General features: G+C 44.2%; 1 protein-coding gene across 10 annotated transcripts in view; it reads right to left on the bottom strand.

The window, feature by feature from the left end:
* Positions 1–21,860, bottom strand: part of OTUD7A (OTU deubiquitinase 7A) — a 306,759-nt gene that overhangs the window by 201,654 nt on the left and 83,245 nt on the right. Inside the window, exon 1 of one of the 10 annotated variants that reach the window (XM_059714797.1) lies at positions 1,315–1,593. The exons of the other annotated variants lie outside the window; for them this stretch is intronic. The gene's annotated coding sequence lies outside the window, so the exon portion shown is untranslated. Of the gene's footprint in view, positions 1–1,314; positions 1,594–21,860 lie in introns of those variants that run through there. 10 annotated transcript variants of the gene reach the window in all.

The raw sequence follows: 21,860 nt of genomic DNA, 5'->3' as shown, positions 1-21,860 counted from the left end.
ATACACAAAGATGACCTTCTTGAATACTATTAACCACTTGAAACACTCATCTCTTTGCTAAAGTTACATCAAGGATAAATTTGATCCATTCATGCCACTTCAGCATAGGCTACAGATGTTGGTTTGTTTTGAAAGAGAAGGAAAAGCTTTTCTTTTTCTTGTTCCCAGTATTCCAGAGCAACGGATACATCCATTAAAGATCGTAACAAGCTTGTTGATAGAGTTAAATCAGCTAGAAAAGTTGCCAATGATCATCAGTATTGTGCTTAACCTTTCAGTCAATTAAGATGACTGGAGTGAGCTTTAGAAAATGTGAACATAACTTTATCACCAAAATGTTTAGAAAGAGAAAGGAACAACCGTACGTGTCAATTAGATTGGTTTGTTTTTAAAGGATCACTGAATACATCTACATAGCCCCTCCTAGTGAAGAAGAGGTGACTTTTCCTATCATTAGTTAGAGGCATACCTGGAATCATTCTCCCCCTTGCAGTTTTCTACATAATATTTGACAATAAAATGTAGAGTCCAATTTGCTGAAACCAAATTGCTTTCTTTGATGCTTTTACTCTGTCTCATATGTCACAAGCACATGTGGTTCCAGCTCTGGTGGTATTGTGAGAATACTCAATAAGAGACTTTGTAACAGGCAGGAATTAAGACATGTAAACAACGTGTTTACTAAATTTGGGATATTCTGGTTAAACAAAGAGAAAAGGATTGTCAAAACTGGTTTAGCAACTTCCATTAGTCTGCATGTAGAAACTAGATGGGATAGTGTGACAGGGGCAAGCTTTCATGCCCAGTGCAAACACTGGCCTGCCCCCTGTCTATGGGTCAGCCATGCATTATAATATGCAATAATATCGATGTGATAATTAGGCAGAATGCTGCCCATTATACACCCCAATATTGGGGAGCTATCCACGGCTCTGTTCCGGACTAAATCGCAGCTCATGCCTCACAAATGGCATCTCAGGCAGCCAACTCAACAGTCCCCTTCGCCCATTAGCTGTGGCCCCTTCCCTGGGACCTTCAGCTTCCCTTTAAGCCCTGACCCCTTCTCAGGCCAGTCAGAACCCCAAGCTTCTCTGCTCTATATGGGCATTCCTCACAGTGGGCCCCTGGCCCTTTTGACCCCTATTGGTGTCCTGGCCCCAGCACTGACCAGTCAGGTTCCTCAGGTTAGGTTTAAGCCTCCTACCTGCACTCAGAGATCGGGGTCCCCCCCAATCCCAGCTCAGGTGCTTCAAAGCGTGCCTGGCCCTGTGGGGTCACTCACCCCAGCAGGCTTAGGTGCTTCAAGAAGCTTACCTGGCCTTCCCTGGATTAGATGGATCATATAACCCACCCGAAGGTGAGGGCTGGGATTAAGGCACCCCACCTGCCTTTCACCAGGGTGGTAACTGGCCTGGTATTTCCTGGGGGCTCCCACACCACTGGGAGTCCCACCAGACCACCCACTCCTGGCAGGGTGCAGTTTTAGGTCATGCCCAGGACCAGGACCTCCTGCTCCTACTTCCAAGATGTTCCCATGCAGCAGCTCAGCCAAACAATGTTTCTTTCCTGCCTCCCAGCAGCAAACTGCTCTTGTTTAGATAGGCAGCCAGAGTTCTAAAATGGCCACCGTAATCAAACACCTGCTGACTGCTTGATCTAGCCCTTAAAGTGGCAGGCACCAGTGATGCTCTGCCACAGATAGAAAGCAGCAGCCATTTTTGGTCAGATCTCTGACAGGTGGTAAATACTACTGTGACTGCTCTCCACAGAGACAATAAGGCTTCTTCATGCAAGTACTATCTATGTCTTTTACTAATAGCCAAGCTCAGCCAGGTAGGTCAGTGGTTTTCAACCTGTGGTCCGTGGACCCCTGGAGATACTTACACTTACAATTCAAAGGGATCTGCACCTCCATTTGAAAAATTGTAGGGGTCACTGACAAAACTCTTCTTCATTAGGATAATGTATTATGTTTATACAATTGCATGCAGTGCTTGGATAAATCATGACATCACAAATAAAAAAAAAACCACGAAAACAAAATGGCTTCTTAAAAATAGCATTTTAAAGTCCGGCCTCATATTTACTTCATATGCAGTAGCAAAAGGTTGACAGCAAGCTCAACACCACAAGTATTTGTATGTTATATTTTATATTTTATTACCTTCTGCAGTGTTTCTTGCTGTTGTGAGAAGCATTACACACCGGTGCTTATCTAAGGAACAAAACTCTGCACGAATAGAGTGTGGCCACTGACAAGAAGTATTTTCCAAAGGAATACATTGCTTCTGATATTAAATAAGTGTCAAACAACAGAGACAGGAGGAGTAGGACAAGGAAGACAAAAGCAAGAATATGGCTAAAAAAAAAAATTTGGAGAGAAAGAGGCAGGCCTGAGAAGGGGCACCTCCATTTCTTGTTAGCCTGCAGCCAGCTCTCTCCAATTGATAAGGGACAGGAGGGAAGGAATAAGCCTATATGGGGCCACATGGCATAAATTGCCTTGATTCTACTCTATTATTGCAATCCATGCAAGCTTTCCTCAGGCTTCTGAGAGATGATGAACTCAGCTTTAATATTTGTGAAGAGCAGAAATTGAGTGCTTGCCATGGCCTGAATCAGCATGCTCCTATTCTTTGTATGACTGCAACTGAAGTGTGTAGTTGAATAGCAATTGTAACATGACAGCTTTGGCGAGTACTCCAAGTACCCCTGCAATTGCTATCTGGTAGTTAATTAGAATCAAGGGCCTCTTTGTTAATAAGGATACAAATAGATGTTGCATTTGTTCCAGGAGAAAACCTTTTGTCCCAGGATCATACAGGCATAATGTCCATTAGCCCACTTCAAGTCCTTCTGAGTTTTGCCAGATAACATACACTAACACTTTTCCCTGGGATATCCTGCTGTATGTCTGTATGGCTATTGCAGTTAATTCCAGGGACAATCTGTGCGCTCTTGCTAGCCATCTACTGGCAAAGGAGCAGCAATTCAACTTCAAAGGGTGATGTGTATACAGGATTATGCTTCCCCAGTTTTCACAGATTCATAGATGTTAGGGTCGGAAGGGACCTCAAAAGATCATCGAGTCCGACCCCCTGCATAAGCAGGAAAGAGTGCTGGGTCTAGATGACCCCAGCTAGATACTCATCTAACCTCCTCTTGAAGACCCCCAGGGTAGGGGAGAGCACCACCTCCCTTGGGAGCCCATTCCAGACCTTGGCCACTCAAACTGTGAAGAAGTTCTTCCTAATGTCCAGTCTAAATCTGCTCTCTGCTAGCTTGTGGCCATTGTTTCTTGTAACCCCCGGGGGCACCTTGGTGAATAAAAATTCACCAATTCCCTTCTGTGCCCCCGTGATGAACTTATAGGCAACCACAAGATCGCCTCTCAACCTTCTCTTGCCGAGGCTGAAAAGGTCCAGGTTCTCTAGTCTCTCCTTGTAGGGCTTGGTCTGCAGGCCCTTAACCATACGAGTGGCCCTTCTCTGGATCCTCTCCAGGTTATCCGCATCCTTCTTGAAGTGCGGCGCCCAGAACTGCACACAGTACTCCAACTGCGGTCTGACCAGCGCCCGATAGAGGGGAAGTATCACCTCCTTGGACCTATTCATCATGCATCTGCTGATGCACGATAAAGTGCCATTAGCTTTTTTGATGGCTTCGTCACACTGCCAGCTCATGTTCATCTTGGAGTCCACTAGGACTCCAAGATCCTTTTCCACCTCTGTGCCACCCAGCAGGTCATTCCCTAGGCTGTAGGTGTGCTGGACATTTTTCCTCCCTAGGTGCAGCACTTTGCATTTCTCCTTGTTGAACTGCATCCTGTTGTTTTCTGCCCACTTGTCCAACCTATCCAGGTCTGCCTGCAGCTATTCCCTGCCCTCTGGCGTGTCCACTTCTCCCCATAGCTTTGTGTCATCTGCAAACTTGGACAGAGTACATTTGACTCCCTCGTCCAAGTCACTGATGAAGACATTAAAGAGTATCGGTCCAAGGACCGAGTCCTGCGGGACCCCACTGCCCACACCCTTCCAGGTTGAAACCGACCCATCCACCACAACTCTCTGGGTCACATCTTGGAACAAAACAACTCATGCCAATTGAGACATCTATTTACAGCCCAACACTCAGAACCTCTTTATTGGGCTGCCTGTACAAATAGCATTCAAATTGCTGTTAACAAACTGCCCATATTCCTGCTATTATAAATAGTTCACATTCCAACTCTGGGTCTCAAGAGCTTAGTACACACAGTCAAAAAGACTGAGGCTGAATTGATTCAGTCTTTACAGGTTAAGCTGCAGAGATTGAACCGATAAGCAAATGAACACACATTCACTTCTGATTCAGGAAATGCAGCCACATGCTTGCACTAGCTCAAACCAAAGGGGGGGGAGGGGCTAGAGCATGCCTGCGGTGTGTGCGGGAGAAGGTAGTGTCATTGAATTCATAAAGGCTTAAATAAGAATAGTTCTTTCTTAGAAAAACTATAAAATTGAAGAACTATAGACAGCCTGGGGTATGTGTTCGCTTACTCTTCCTGCTGCTCCCAAGGTCTCTGGGATTTGCAGTCTACAATCACAGTAGCAGGACTCTCAGGCTGCTTGTCACTTCCTTTTCCCTCTTCCAGGTGCCTCTGGGATTTGTAGTCCATTCACAGCCAGCACTAAGTTTTAGCAGAGAAGAGCAGCTCTGTACTCTGGGGGGGGAAATCCGGATCCTCAGCTGCAGCTCCGCTCCGAAGATTAAATCACTCGCCGTGTGTGAGCAGGCCTCCACCGGCCTCCTGCTCAGGGTCACTCCTGCGGCGTTCCTCCGGCAAGTTCCGCAGCCCTTGCCTGCAGGGATGGGATGCTCAGCCACTCCCCTCTCCCTGCAGGGAACTGACCCCTCTCTACCCCTCTCTGGGGCCGGAAATACCTTTGGGCAGCCTCCCTCCTTCAATCCTGCGTGAGATGCTACTCTGGAAATGTGGTGGGTATTTTCCTTCCTTTCCGGTCTCCAGCTGCAGCGCTGCCTGCCCTCCATGCAGTGAGTTTTGCTTATTTTTACTCTCTCCGTCTGTTGCTGCAGGCTGCTTTCCTTCTCCTGACCTCCCCTGACCAGCACATAAGACACCTTGGGGCTTCTGTTCGCTCCCTCTCACTTCTTTACACAGATGTTCTCCAGGGAGATGAGTGATGGAATGAACTTGTTTGCTGGCGTGGCATTACAACGCTTGATCCAATGCAAAGTCAAAACTGGCATTGTAAAGTTGAAACAGGGTGTCAATTTATAAACGTTGCAAGTGCAAAACGTTGTAAGTCGAGGACTGCCTGTATTCTTGATACATAGACAAGAGACTGCAGAAGCCTAGCAGTCATTGGAAAGTGCAGAACACTTTTGCCAGTCATAAGTAGGCAGAGACTTCAATGCCAGAGCTCTCCACAGTTCCACTGAGGATCCTACAGCACCCAGCCAAGGCATTGTGCATAGACAAATATGGTCATAAATGTGTCCATACCATATATTGAAATCAACACATTAAAAGGACTGTGTCTCAGGGATGGATGTTAGCATACAGAGCAATTTCCCAAAACTTGCCATTTCCAATCTTACACTCAATTAATATTTATTTCCATATTATAGCTAGGATCTTACCCCTTAAAGACTTGTGTGCAACTGTAGCTATTTAGTGACCTAAGTCACCCTTCCCAAACTATCACAAAAGGTTGTGAGTCTAGTCTGGAAGATATATATTCCCCATTACTGCAATAGTAAATATGAATATTTTATTTGTAAGAGAAAAATATTACTTAAGGCAGGGGCAAGCAATTATTTCAGGCTCAGGGCTGCTTACCAAGTTATGGCAAGCTGCCAAGGGCTGCATAGATAGCCCCGCCCCTTGACAGGTGCCCTGCCCCCTGGCTACCATCTTGTGACCAGGAGCCTGCCCCCTAACACCTGACCTTTGCCCCTGGAAGTACTCTGTTCAGCAAGAGGTTTTGCCATCTTGGAACCAGAAAAATATCAAATTAAAAAGCAAACATCTACAACATTCATTAATTGATGACAGCATTCATTAATTGAGGCAGCAGCAAGGCGCCAGACTACCATGCGTAGACCCTGAGATGGTGCAGAGTCACTTGGAAGAACTGGATGCCTTTAAGTCGGCAGGCCTGGATGAGCTCCATCCGAGGGTGCTGAAGGCACTTGCTGACATCATTGCAGAGCCACTGGCGGGAATATTTGAACGCTCGTGGCACACGGGCAAAGTCCCGAAGGACTGGAAAAGGGCCAATGTGGTCCCCATCTTCAAGAAGGGGAGGAAGGAGGACCCGGGCAATTATAGGCCAGTCAGTCTCACCTCCATCCTTGGCAAAATCTTTGAAAAAATTATCAAGGCTCACATTTGCAAGGTCCCAGCAGGACAAATTATGCTGAGGGGAAACCAGCACGGGTTCGTAGCAGGCAGATCATGCCTGACTAATCTAGTCTCTTTTTATGACCAGGTTACGAAACGCCTGGACACAGGAGAAGGGGTGGATGTCGTATACTTAGACTTCAGGAAGGCCTTCGATACGGTATCCCACCCCATAATGGTGAACAAGTTAAGAGGTTGCGATGTGGATGACTGCACGGTCTGGTGGGTAGCGAATTGGCTACAGGGTTGCACCCAAAGAGTCGTGGTGGATGGGTCGGTTTCAACCTGGAAGGGTGTGGGCAGTGGGGTCCCGCAGGGCTCAGTCCTTGGACCGATACTCTTTAATGTCTTCATCAGTGACTTGGACAAGGAAGTGAAATGTACTCTTGTCCAAGTTTGCAGATGACACAAAGCTATGGGGAGAAGTGGACACGCCGGAGGGCAGGGAACAGCTGCAAGCAGACCTGGACAGGTTGGACAAGTGGGCAGAAAACAACAGGATGCAGTTCAACAAGGAGAAATGCAAAGTGCTGCACCTAGGGAGGAAAAATGTCCAGCACACCTATTGCCTAGGAAATGACCTGCTGGGTGGCACGGAAGTGGAAAGGGATCTTGAAGTCCTAGTGGACTCCAAGAAGAACATGAGTCGGCAGTGTGACGAAGCCATCAGAAAAGCCAATGGCACTTTATCGTGCATCAGCAGATGCATGACGAACAGAACCAAGGAGGTGATACTTCCCTTCTATCGGGCGCTGGTCAGACCGCAGTTGGAGTACTGCATGCAATTCTGGGCGCCGCACTTCAAGAGGTATGCGGATAACCTGGAGAGGATCCAGAGAAGGGCCACTCGTATGGTTAAGGGCCTGCAGACCAAGCCCTACGAGGAGAGACTAGAGAAACTGGACCTTTTCAGCCTCCGCAAGAGAAGGTTGAGAGGCGACCTTGTGGCTGCCTATAAGTTCATCACGTGGGCACAGAAGGGAATTGGTATTTATTCACCAAGGCACCCCTGGGGGTCACAAGAAATAATGGCCACAAGCTAGCAGAAAGCAGATTTAGATTGGACATCAGGAAGAACTTCTTCACAGTTCGAGTGGCCAAGGTCTGGAATGGGCTCCCAAGGGAGGTGGTGCTCTCCCCTACCCTGGGGGTCTTCAAGAGGAGGTTAGATAAGCATCTAGCTGGGGTCATCTAGACCCAGCACTCTTTCCTGCCTATGCATGGGGTCGGACTCAATGATCTATTGAGGTCCCTTCCGACCCTAACATCTATGAATCTATGATTTCAAAGAATATTTTTGTCCTGGTTTAGTTGCGTTTGTGTAGTGTACATATCGGTGATTGTATATAATAGCTTAAAATTAAATCTTACTCTTGTATATTGTGGGAGGGTGGGGGCATGAGGGGTGTTATAGGTTTGTGGGAGGCTGTGGGTATGTGCGTATACTGGGTGTGGGGTGAAAGAGCATATGGATGTGTGTGGTGTTTGTGAAGAGATTGGGGGGGGGAGGGTGCATATGTATAGTAGGGTGCATGTGTGGGACTCAGCCTACCAACACACACACCACCCTCCCTCCCCTTGCAGGCCGGACCCAGCCCGCAAGCCATTTTCCTGCCCCCAAGTTAAGGCGATTCATATGGAATTTTGCAAAGCTAGCCTCTTGCATGTTCAGTGACCTGGTAGTACTGCTTAAATTCTTACTAGATAAGTTAACCATCACAAGTGTATTGCCTTGCAGCCTAGAGAGCTGAAGATTGTGTAGTTATAGGGACAGAACTATCTTCTCTTTCCTGAAAGGAGTTTCCATAGAGATGCATTATTAAAGGGAAGACTTTTGAGAACTTGCAAATGTGGAGTGAAGTCTTCGTTGTCTAATGGTTTCAATTGAACATCTTTTGTATATACTAAGCTTGCTATTAAGTATTAAAACTTAAAATAAGCAGGACATAGGTCCACAAATGGAAAGATCATTCATCTGTAGAAGAGGAAAAAACAGATACCAAAAGAATTCTTCCAATAACTCATATAACTTTTAAACTACAGCCATTTAATAAGGCATGCTTTTCATTAGTTTATTACACCACCAGTGCACAATTTATTTTTATGAAGTAGCAAATACTGAATAACTTAACAGTGCAAGTGAAACAATCAAATCTCCCAGCCTCTCCAAACAATATATGGAGCATAATTACATTCAGTACACAATTTGCAAAGACTGTTGACTGGGCTCCAAGTTTAGCAAAATGTGTCCAGGAAATAGATGCCTGGAACTTAATGATGCTGCATGTTTGACCCCTTTCATTCTTAAAATGTTCTACTTGCCAAGTGTCATTTCAGTTTATAAGAACACTAAAAGATCCCCTATTCCTCTCTTCTTTACTGACTGAGCCATAAAGAGTTTTTCAGAATCCTAGTGGCCTACTTTGTAATTAAATTTATTTTAATCACTCACAAGGATGTTATTGTTTCCAAAGGTTCCTAACATTCATTTTAAGCTATGGGTGGCAGTCTTATATCTAAAATGGAAAGTAATTCAACAAGAAATGTAAGGATAGTGGAGTGACTCAAAGAAATTATTTTGTGTTTTCTCTACTAACATATCAATTAGCTCTTTATCCTTCTAATTATATAAACAGCATCAACTTTTTAAAACCCATGCCCCCTCTGCCCACACACTTCTTTTAGTACAACTGAAATACCAAATGGTTGATTTTTTTCTCTTTTTGTTTTAATAGAAATTTGGTTTTTTTAATAGATGATTCAAGGCTCCATTGATTTACTGAACTTAACCCATACAATTATAGATTTGGATAAATTCTAACTTAAAAACTCAATCATTCCTATGTTTACATTTAGCTTTGCAAAGTTAATTGCTAATCAGAAAATACATATACCAAAGCTCTTCCTTGTTTTTGGCCAGTTCCATTTTAAAGATTTAGTGGTAATACATAAGCATTTAAACAGAAAATCCAAGAATGTTCATAATTGTTCTTTGGTGGCTGCATTTGAATTTTAAAATGTTATGATAGATACTGCATTGTATCCAGGTTTTAATAACTCCAACTCTTTGCTCCTCTTTCTTCACCTCATTCTTATTCCACACCTGCCTCTCATATATTCTTAGTTCTACTGCCCTCATTTCCTGATCTCTTCACTTCAATGTCTTCTTTCCCTTGCCTTCTCTAGTATTTGTTTTTAGCTTAGTGCTGCCTAGATAAAGCCAGTCATCTAACACCACCCCGCCAAAAAAACTAAAGAAACCCTGAAATCCTGTTACTATCCCACTCTCCATTTGTCTTGTGTACAGTTGAATGTTAATCCACTCATCCTTCATCTGTCCTTTCTCTTTAGGTAGGAAGCTCTTCTGGGAAGTACTATTCACTATTCTGCTGGTAGACTATCTAACACAGTAGGGCCTTTTCCTAGTTGGCCCTTAGGCACTTCTTTGGCAAATGTATTATTTAAAAAAAAGTCACAAACAAGACATGGCTTGTGGGATATTCCAATAGCTTACAATATTGTTAGTTGCACTAAACCTGGCAAACTGGAATAAGTTTTTCAAATGTATTCACTCCACTCCAAGAGGTGTGTTTTTTATATTACAATATAACTTTCCTAAATGAAGATGGATTTATATTAAACATGAGCTTTGACCCTGAATTCTTTGCCTAGGGACAGAAATTACACATAAAATCAGAATAAGTGATCAGAAACCAGTTCAAACCTATAACACAACAGAAGTTCAGTGCACATAAACCACTTTCAAAATGGCCAAAACAAGTTTAAGATAAACCTCGATAGATGTAGTATCAGATTTAACTGATTTAGGTTAAATCAGTTTATTGAACTTCTGTCCCATATCCCCTCCAGATTCAATTGGTCTGCTTCAGCCAAGCAGAGAGGCATGCTTTTTTTTTAGCATGCCTGGCTTCTGGTTTGGGCCACTGCAGGCATGTGGCTGCATTTCCAGAATCAAAACTGAATGTCTGTTCACTTGATTATGGGTTCAATCTACACAGCTTAGACTAACCTACAAAGATTGAATCGATTCAGCTTTTGACTTTTTGACTATCTGTACTTAGGCTTTAAGGCTGTGTATGGATGAAACGAGAGGCACATGTACAACACTTAAAGTGGGCTAAATGTTTTTGCATCTCTTTAATGGTGTCAGTGTTTGCACCCATTGGCAGTGTATTGCACATTAATTCCAGCCGCTCTAGGAAATTCAGCGGTGTAATGCACCTTAAATGACTTGGGGCACAGTAAACTAAAACTCCTTGGAGCTGCTCCTACAGCTGTGAAGCAAAGCACCAGACTCTGTGCAGCTCCATGGCTCTGCAGGAAGTCCTGAAGGCAGTCTGGTATAAGCCCAGGATAGCAGCTCCGCCCAAGAAAAGCAAGGTGAGCCTGATTTCCATGCCCCCCCCCCAGAGCCTGCCTGAGCTACACAGGGGCCTAGTGCTTCCCTCTGCGGCTGCAGTGCCCCCCAGGACTGCCCGAGCCAGGTGCCTGCGGTCAGGTGCCACCTGGGGTGGGGTGGGGGTGCAGCTGCCACGAAGGGAAGCACCAGCCCCTCTTCCCCCCGCCTCCGCAGCCCAGGGACTGCTTCGTGCACTGGTAGCTCACCCTCCCTTCCCCACTGGAGAGGCAGGTAAGTCAGTGGGGTGTGTGCACGACACAGGGGTTTAATCAGCCCTAAATTGAAGCAATGTTTTTTAAAACCCACTGCTTCAATTTAGGGCCCCCACTGCGTCTACACATACCCCAAGTCACATTCTAGTCTTAGGAAGTAAAAATAATTATCCTGCTTCTGACCTTCCACATCATTAGGGGCAGCCACAAATGCATCCTCTTCATTAATAGTCTTCTGCCTTTTCTCTATCCAAAGCTTCCAAGAGGCTAGAAATAGAAAGGCTTTCTTATTCAGAAAAGAGTCTTTAGGAAACGGTATTTTCTTTTCTTTTTTTTTTTATTTTTTATGATAAAGATTGGTGTACAGGCAAACAGAACTGGAGAAAAAACTGGAGAAAAAGTAAGAACTATGAACTGTGTTCTGCTTATTTAAGTGTCTACTGCAGCTGTTTGTAGCCATTACTTGATTTATCTCCAGCAGCCAATTGATTCATTCAGACCTCAAAAAAACTATTTCTCCACCAGAAGCTTGTGTACAAATTATCAAAGGGTGAACGATATAATAACCACATAAAACATGGTTGTATAACTTAATAAAGTCATGTCCATTTTTCAGTTGGAAAAATAATATCGGACTTACAAATTTTTACTTCAGGATTGCCCACAATAGACTTCTATGGCAGTAGTAGTTGTGGTTGTGTATAATCTTTAGTCTCATTCTCAGTCTCTCAGTCTCCTGATTCCTCCACCATTCTTTGATGTGTTCCTGTTTTTCTGTGCTACTGCTGCACTTACAATTTCATTAGCACATTATGGAGATACAAGAGAGCAATGTAAAAAAAAAAAATTCTACTAAACTTATCTCCTTCCAGGGAACCATGAATAGAAATAATGGCTGGAACCTTCAAAACATTCACATAAGAATTTTGACACCATTTAGAGTTCAAGCGTGTTCATGTTCCTCACACCATATTCCTACTACTAAATTCATCTTCATTCTCTCTCAAATGAAATGAGGGAGCACAACATTCTTCTTAATCTTTTCCAGTAGGTAAAACAAGTATGGAAAAGTTTACAGTTAACGAATTTATGGGTAAAGAAAAGTCATTTTTCCCTCCTCCCTCTTCCTCCATTTCAAATAAACTGCCCTTACTTCAACTAGCTCTTAAGTATTGTTTTGCTTATGGCATTAAAAGATTAAAAAACATTAAAAACATAGATTTCATAGACATTAGGACTGGAAGGGACCTCGGAAGATTGAGTCCAGCCCCCTGCCCGAAGGCACGAAGTCATCTGAGGTCATAGGATCCCAGCAAGATAAGCATCCAACTTTTTCATGAAGGCGTTCAATGTGGGTGCTTGAACCACCTCCGATGGCAGTCTATTCCAGACCTTGGGGTCTCGGACAGTAAAAAAAATTCTTCCTTATGTCCAGCCTGAAACAGTCTTGCAGTAGTTTATAACCATTTGACCACGTCATCCCTTGGGGCACTCTGGTGAACAAACGTTCCCCCAGATACTGGTGGTCACCCCGATAAACTTATAGGTGGCCATCAGATCACCCCTGAGCCTGCACTTTTCCAGGCTAAAGAGCCCTATAGCTCTCAGCCTGTTGTCGTAAGGTCTGTTTTCCTGACCTCTGATCATGCGCGTGGCTCTTCTCTGGACTCTCTCAAGCTTCTCCACATCCTTTTTGAATTGTGGGGCCCAAAACTGGACGTAGTACTCCAGCTGCGGCCTCACCAAGGCTGAGTACAAGGGGAGAATGACGTCCCGGGATTTGTTTGAGAAGCATCTATGGATGCAAGCCAGCGTTTTGGTTGCTTTACTAGCCGCAGCATCTCACTGAAGGCTCATGTTCATCTTGTGGTCAATGATAATCCCCAAGTCCTTTTTCCATAGTGCTAGCCAGCGTAGCACTGCCGAGCCTATAAGGATGCTGCATGTTTTTCCTCCCAAGGTGGAGAACCTTGCGTTTTTCAGTATTAAACGCCATCAGGTTCTCATCCACCCATTTGCTGAGCCTGTCCAGGTCAGCTTGGATCACCCTCCTGTCTTTGGGTGTGGATGCTTTGCCGCAGAGTTTGGTGTCATTGGCAAACTTGGCCAGTCCGCTTCTGACTCCAATGTCCACATCATTAATGAAGATGTTGAACAATATGGGTCCAAGGACAGAGCCTTGGGGGACCCCACTGGTCACAGGGCACTATGATAACTACCCTCTGGGTCTGACCACGGAGCCAATTCCTCAGTCAGCGGATTGTGGTGGACCCAAGGCCACAATTGGCCAGTTTTGCCAAGACGTGATTATGGGATACCAGATCGAAGACTTTTTTTAAAATCAAGATATATGACATCAATCTCTTCTCCCTTGTCCAGGTGATAGGTCACCTGGTTGTAGAAGGAAATGAGATTGGTTAAACAAGACCTACCCGCAACAAACCTGTGCTGGCTATCCCTCAGGATGTTGGTGTTGGCCAGTCCATTAAGGATGGCCTCTTTAATAAACTTTTCTAAGACCTTCCCTGGGATAGAGGTCAGGCTGATGGACCTAGTTTGCCAGATCCACTTTCCTCCCTTTCTTGAAGATAGGCACCACATTGGCCTTCTTCCAGTCTTCAGGCACTTCACCAGAGTGCCAGGAGTTTTCAAAGATCCGCGCCAGAGGCTGGGCTATGATGCTTGCCAGCTCTTTGAGTATCCTGGGGTGTAGATTGTCAGGGCTGGCTGAGTTGAAGGTATCCAGCCTCCCAAGGTGTTCCTTCACAAGGTCTGCATTGATGGAGGGCAGGGATCTCCCTTACCCAGACCTCCCTGTCCTGTAGTAAGCATGGGCATCCCATGGGACTGATAAAAGACTGACGCAAAGTACCCATTTAATAGGTTGGCTTTTTCCTGGGCATCAGTTGTCAGTTATCCCATCTGGTTTAGCAGGGGTCCAATGTTGCCCTTGCTTTTCCTCCGGCTCCCCACATATCTGAAAAAGGACTTTTTATTGTCCTTGATACTTGAAGCTAGTTGGAGTTCAGTTGCAGCCTTGGCTTTCCTGGTTTGCTCCCTACAGGATTGGACCAGTGCAGAATAATCCTCCTTGGAGGTGACTCCTATCCTCCATCCTTTGTAGGCCTTTCTTTTTAGCCTCAGGAGGTCTGCTAGATCCCTGGAGAGCCAGGGGGGCTGCTGTGCCCTCTTGCTGCCTTTCCTCCGAGATGGAATAGAATTAGCTTGTGCACTGAGGATCACTCCCATGAGGAGCAACCATTCTTCCTGAACTCCCCTCCCCCTGGAGTCGTGGTCCCTCAGGGACTCACTGAATATATCCAATTTGAAACTGATCATAGGAAATAGTATGGAGAATTTATACTACATGGCCAATCTCTAAGCAGGCGACTGCTTCTTATTGCCCAGTGACATGTGTACTGATCAATCAAATATGACAACTAAAAACACAAAGTGGAACCAGAGGAAAAACAAGCATTCATTACTCTTGCAGAACATTTCTGAATTGCAAGGGAAATGTATGAGAAGGCAATTCCCTTTGGATACAACTTCTTGAAAACAGTAACTGTACTGCACATCCACAAAGGAGACCTTAGTGATGTTGATATACATGTAAGAAGAGAAATGCTGCTTATTAGACGAAATATTTACTCTAGAATGATAAATGAGACACATTGTGCTCATTTAACATTCCATGGTACCACTTGTATATTTATAGTTATTACTCTGGGCTTCTAGGCTAAAATTCCAGTTTGGGCAATGACAGTCTTCCTACTTAATATTTCCTGTGTACATTCAACTGGATAGAACATTATTAATGTACCATATTCTTAAAGCCAAGTACAGACAGTCCAAACACCTGAGGCTGAATTGATTCAATCATCGCTGAATTGATTCAAAGTTTGCATTGATTCAACCAATAAGCAAGTGAACAGACATTCATTTTTGAATCTGAAAATTAAGCCACATGCCTGCAGTGGCCCAGGTCAGAAGCCAGGAGGGTGCTAGAGCATGCCTCCCTGCTTGGCTGGAGTAAACAGCTTGGGCCAAGACTAGCCCGCCCACCCTGTGAGGCAGGATTTGCAGAGGAGGTGCAAAGCATCCTGGGATGCTGGGGGACTGAGAGTTAACTTGAATCTGGAGGGGACCTGGGACAGAAGTTCAATAAATGAATTTAACCTAAATCAGTTAAGTCTGATGCTACGTCTATCCACGTTACCTTAAACTGGTTTTGACCATTTTGAAAAAAGTTTATGCGCACTGAATTTATGTTGTGTTACAAATTTGAACTGGTTTCCAATCACTTATACTGGCTTACATGTAATTTCTGTCCCTAGACTAAGAGTTGTTTTTGTTGCTGTCATAAACAGCTGTCTTATTTCAGTGACAGATGTGATTTCTATACTTTGTAAAAGAAAGCAGCAGAATAATCCCACAATGAGGTACAAGAGACTACTAAGAAAATAAGAGTTGGATAAAACATTATTACCTACCAAAGATCTTTTAATTTCATAAGGACCAAGAATGAAAGCTAGATGAATTTATGGAAGAAGAAATCCAGTCCATAAAAGAATATATTGACAGCAGACACAGGAAATCAGCAAGGCTCCTGGTTTTCTCTATTTAAAAGTCACGGATTCTTGGATAAAAATCATAAATATATATTGCAAATTCTCTGATTAAAAACCCTAAAACCTGCATTTTTTTCTGTGATTAAAATGAAATACCACCATAGATATATCTAGATCTAGATATATCTATAGATATATCTAGAGAGAGAGAGAGAGAGAGAGGTATCAGCTGGATACCTCAGTTAAATATATTTACAATTTTAAAGTAATTTGGAAGCCTACCAGTGCCTCCATCAATATAATAAAATAAATTCTAAATACCTATACATTTTGGCATTTTGATTTTGGATTTTTTATCACAGAAAATCAGAGCTCCCTCTGTCCCCTTCACTCACCAGAATGCGGGTCTGTCCAGCTGCAGCTGTCCACCCCAGGCCCTCCCACACTTGCTTTACGGTGCTGAGCAGCCCTAATATGCTGGTGCCCTGCCCATGCTATTGCCCCTCACCCCTCATCCACAGCCCCCCGGCCCTGCTGGTACCCTTCTTTCCCCACCCACAGGCCCCTGCCCCCCAGTCCTGCCAGAGGGGGCCGCCAGCTGCCAGGACTATGGGGACAGGGACCTGGGTCCGCAGTGGCCACAGTTGTACCCGAGCCCCGGCTGCTGCCTGTGGGAGGTGGTAGCTGCTATGGCGGAGCAGAGAGCCAGGATCCCCCTCCCCCATAGGCTGCCCAGCTGGAGCAATGCCTGTGGTAGGGCATGTGTACAGGCTGCCCACTGCAGGTTTGGAGCTCCCAGCCCTGCTGCCCTCCCCTTGCAGCCTCTGTGGCCCAGTGGGTGAGACCCGGCACAGCAGGGCAGAGCGGGGCCAGGCGTAGAAGCTCAAGGCTACTGCCGCAAGACCTGTGCTGCCACAGCAAGGTGTCCCCTGCCTACCCAGCAGCAGCAAGGGGCACAGCTCCATGCTACCACCCCCGTTACTGCCAAGCAGGCAAGGGGCATCTTACTGTGGTGGCATGAGGGCTTGCAGCAGTGGCACCAAGCTTCCCCACCCCGCTCCTCCATGCCAGGTTTTGCCTAATGGGCTGCAGAGACCCCAGGGGGAAGGCAGCAAGGCAGGGAGCCCTGAGTTCATAGTAAGCAGCCCACACCCACCCTATGCACAAATCTAGGGGGGCATGTGCCCCCTATGCCCCTCCACAAGTGCACGCAGTGGCAGGGAGCCAGCTCCCCCACTGCCCCCAGGGCAATTTACCATGGCTCCGACCCACTCCCCATCCAGGCCCTGAGGTGTGCATTCTGACCCTGGGCCCCAAACCACATGTACCACGCCAGCTGGGCAGCAACCCCAGCCCAGCCCTGCCCTGCCCAACTCCCTCCCTCCCTCACTATGGGGGCCTCAATCCTCCCCCGCCTCCCTGCACTAGACTTAGCTGTGGGTAGCTGGTCTCCAGGCTGCCTAGCAGGCATGCACATGTGTATGTGCACACATGCACATGGTGCCCCTTGCCTGATTGCCCACCTCCTGCTCCTCTCAGCCCCTTGCAGGCCGGACGTCTGCCAGCTTGCAAAGGAAAACCCACTGTTTCCCATGTTTTTCTCCTTTTAAGGAGAAAATCAGGTTTTACCATGTTTTTCCATGGTAAACAAAAAACCTGGATCCCTGGAAATAAGTCAGTCAGTAAACACTTTCAGAAATGTTCTTTGCACAATTTGAAAAATGTAAAAGCTACATGTGTATGCTCACTGATAACAGTACCCTATTTAAGATTTACAGTATGGAGACTGAATAGTCCAAAGAACCCATCCAACTAATAATTAAATATTAAAGTGACAGCAGAACATAACCTACAATTATATTAACTTGAGATTAAAACTACAAAGACAAAAACACTTTTAAATTTCCACCTACATTATGCAGAACAGTTTGAGGTATCCTAATATAGCACTCAGACTTTATTAATTGCATTTGAATGAGGGTAGCAGAAACAAATGAAATATTCAAATTCAAATATAGTGTGACTAAATGGTACATAATCTTAAATTGCCCCAAAATTAATAACAAGTGCTGAACTAGGAATTTTAAATCACTAAACCGCTAACAATGGCAGGTAACATTCTTGAACATCTGGAAAACCTATTGTCATTGTCTTGTAATAAGCCAAAATACTTCCATAAAACAGACATACTGCAACTGTTAAATAGCAGTCTCCAAACTGAATGTTGTTATATTTCTGCCTTACCAGACTGAAACCATATCAGATAAATTACACCAGAATATTAAAAATGGAATATAGTTTCTCTGGGCAGTTATCTGGTTTTATAAAGTTTTTTGTCTATTTAAAACTGATATAATTTTTCAACAATCTTAAAAGCAGTGTGAGATGCACTCCAACCTTGTATGTGGTAAGGTGTACCTTTGAGACAAACTCCTAGGGTGCTCTCACACCTTTGGGGACACCCTTCACATCCAAGCCCCTCCCTGCTGTCTTCTGCTTGACCACTGAGAACAGAAGAGGTCCTCCACAGGTCATCTCCTTGACCCATGATGCTGTCTCCCTGAGATAGCTACACCTACCTCACCCAGGCCTTGCCAGCTTTCAGCAGAGGGGATTCTGCCATGGGCTCAGAAAAGATAAAGCCGCTTTTTTGGAAGGTGAAATTTGTCTGCATGGTTAAGTGCTCTGGGATCACAGGCATCACTGACAATAAGTAGGTAAAAAAAAAAAAGATAACAAAAGGTTTTATTATAAAAACCAAGAACAAGCATAAGAAATTAGTGCAGGTTGAGATATCAGAAATATCAGAACCACAGCCAGTTTTTACCCTGCATCTTAAATCAAAGGATGCAGTTCCTACCCAGCTAAACAGGTTAAAAGCAGTTTCTGTCTGATCTCTCTCCCTGGACTTCCTATAATTTCTCGTCAGCCAGCTTTACTCATTGTGCTAGTTGAGGGACTGCAGTGTTTCTCTAGGCCCAGGAAAACTGAAGACAAAATTCTACTCTCAAGGCAAAGCTTAAGTACAGTTTCTTATCTGCTATTTGCATACCTCCCCATTGGATTCTCCAGGAGGCCACACTATGCATACAACTCCCCGCCCATCAAAGTTAAATGTTTACCATAGAATAAATCTTTTGTGAACCAGTTAAGACCAGGAGACTATGTACATCTTTTCTGACATGAAGACTACTAATCCAATCTCTTAATAGTACTGTTCTCACATAGTTTCCCTGCGCAAAGACATGTCATTCCCCAATAGTTTGCATAAACATGTTATTCTTACACCCCTACTTTGAACATGTAAATTCATCACTGCCTGGTTCCTATGCCTCAGAGCACATCTGCAAGGAGATGAGTAAAACAAGTCATGTCAAATGCTAAATCTTACAATTACTATTCTTCAGCCATTTAGCTTAAAGCATCTCTTAGGTGCCAAAAAACTCATTGTTTATCACTTGAAAGTAATTATTATATTGTGCAATCCTGGCCCTACTATAAGTAGTACATACAGAGACTACAAATGTCATACAAGTAAAAAAATTTTTGAGAAAAGATGCATGGCACCCCACAAACCACCCAGATTCGAGTGGAGTTCATGCCACTATGAACTATAGACTGCAACAGGATCAGTGACCAAGCTATGGCCATTTAAGCCTAGGATCTCCTCTTCCCCAGTGCTACCTTAGATAATCTGTAGGGATGCATAGAGAAATAAATACTGCATGAAACTAGCAAGAGGAAAACTGAGATGAATATGCTGTTGCAACAAATCATGTCCATTAGTTTGGAGGAATATTTCTGCTAACAAAGGTTACTGGACTAGCACAATACAACAGAAAAATGTACAATGTTTCTTTTCATCTCTGCAGATATTCCAATCCACTATAAAGTCTGTTTTTCCAACTCCCACAGTTTAAGTACACTGTGATTTCCTATGTACAGTGTTTTTGTAGAATTTTTTTGGGGGGATGGGGGGGTGTCAGTAAATGTTGTTACCTTTCTCCAATTTCAAAAGAAAAAACCTGCAGAAATATTAAGCAGCACACACAGTCTTATTTTGATTAAGGACTGACACCTTGACTATGATACAGAAATTATTACTCCAGCACAAGAAGGAGGCTTAAGTAGAGTGCAACAGCATCTATCACAGTGGCTTCTGACCTTGGCTAGGGCTTACTATTGCTCCAAAAATAATACTCTTTTAAAGATGGATTCAGGGTGTTTAAAATGATATCGTTTGGATAACATAAAAATTCTATATGGATAAATCTTTTGGATTAGAATAGGATTCTGTTTAGGTTTCTCATATGGGTTTTTGCCTCAAGGGCCAAAGCTTGACAAATGCTAAACATGGTTTGAGAACTGGACTGGAAGGCAACAGGCATATGGATCCTTGTCGTGAAAGGACATCAATGCCTTTACTTTAACCTGAAGCAGACTTCTACCTAATGAAAGAATTTACTCTATCAATCCACTCTTGGAAGTTGATGTTTCTAGATTTTCATTCTAGATGAGTCAAGGAAAGAATGCTGTTCAGACAACAAATCACTACATCAGATGATAGGATGAGGCTCATCTTTTGATTTTGAAAACTTTAAACTCTTCCCTTCCAAAACAAGACTACCAGGCTTCATTGCAGCAGTTGGTAATGTTTTTTGGTGGCAGGCTAGAATTACCCAGTTGGGGTCCAAGGCAGGCCAGCACTGCTAGACATAGAACTCGGCCACTACTGCTGCCACTGCCACCTCTCCCCACTGCCTGGTCATGACATGGGTGAAGCCCCCAGATCTGCAGGCTGGATTCAACTGCTCCACACACCAAATCTGGCTTTCTGGGCTGCAGGCTGCTGACCCCTGCATGCTGTTTTGTACAAGACATCTTTTGCCATTAAAAGCAATCAATATCATTTTAACAATGATTCCTGTCTCAGACCTTCATATTTAGAGAGATTTTGATGATTTATCCCCACAGTTACTGGAGTATGGTGTAGACCTTCGTGTGTCAAGGTGCTCTCCAGTAGGGCCTTTTTCCTTCTGACCAGTGTCACTCAGTTTTATGGCTTTTTTATTTTAGGGACCTCCCACCATGTAAGGAGAAGCTGGTGTTTTTGTGCCGCAAAATTTGGTGCCCTCACACATTTTTCAACAGTAGTGCACATCTGGCACTCTTCATGGCAACATATACCTGACAAGTGCTAGAAAAATAATCCAATACAGATCTCCCTTGCTTTATGCGGGTTCTGTATGTGCAAATTCGCTCTTATGCGATGACCCTTTTTATACCAAAAATTCATTATATTTAAGGTAAATTCACTCTTATGTGATCAGTGTGGTGGAAGCCTACAGTCAGCTGCTTTGTGCGGTGCCCAGCATTCAAATGATGCCTACAAAGATCTGGACTTTTCTTACATAAATACAATTAAAATTAAATATAATGTCATAGAAGAGCCAAATAAAATTACAACCATTTCAGAAAATATAAACCCTTTTGTTTACTCTATCCTCCCTGAATAAACGGGTCTACCCATCTTTCAAGTGTAGAACACTTTAAATCTGGGAGAGGCCAAACAGCTAGTTTCAACTGAGCAAATAGACGATGCAGGATGGAACTCCTCTCTTTCATCTTTAAGGATGGTATGTTAGCTCCAAGAGGCATAATGAGCTCTTACCCCCGCACGCTTTTGGTGCTGAATGCCAACCACTGGAGAGCAGGGCAGTGCTCAGGGAAGGAACCTAAGTCTCTGCTTTCTGCATAATGAAGTTGCTGCTGCTACTGCTGCTACTGCATTGGGTTGGGTGGAAGAAGCCCCATAACCAAGCTCCCTGACAGCTATCCCTGCTGCCCCACTCACTGGGTGCAGGATTGTACCTACTGTGGCTAAGATGCACCATTCTGCCCACCTCCCAACCCTCAGATACATTGCTGGGGGTGACATGGAAAAGATTCTCTGGGTTGGGAACAACTCTCGAACCACTTCAATAGTAGGCTTCTGGGCCTGGTGCCCCACTTGCCCCACCATAGTTATGCTACTGTTAGCTCCCCTTACATTGTTTTCTCCTACAGGACCTCTTTGTCATTCTCTGGCATTTGCAACCTCACCCTAACCATGAATATAGTACATGTCTCTGCTGGGCTTCATTTTTTACTTTTACTTTAAGTTTCACTTCCAAAATTAAACATAAATTAAATTATAAATTAATTAGTGAAAGCTAACAAAGCAGTCACCCTTCTGCATTTATCCTTTCTTT

Source organism: Alligator mississippiensis, chromosome 11 (genome assembly GCF_030867095.1).
Source record: "Alligator mississippiensis isolate rAllMis1 chromosome 11, rAllMis1, whole genome shotgun sequence".
Lineage (NCBI taxonomy): Eukaryota > Metazoa > Chordata > Crocodylia > Alligatoridae > Alligator > Alligator mississippiensis.
The sequence above is the reverse complement of the archived record's forward strand: the minus strand, read 5'-3'. Positions and strand labels throughout refer to the sequence as shown.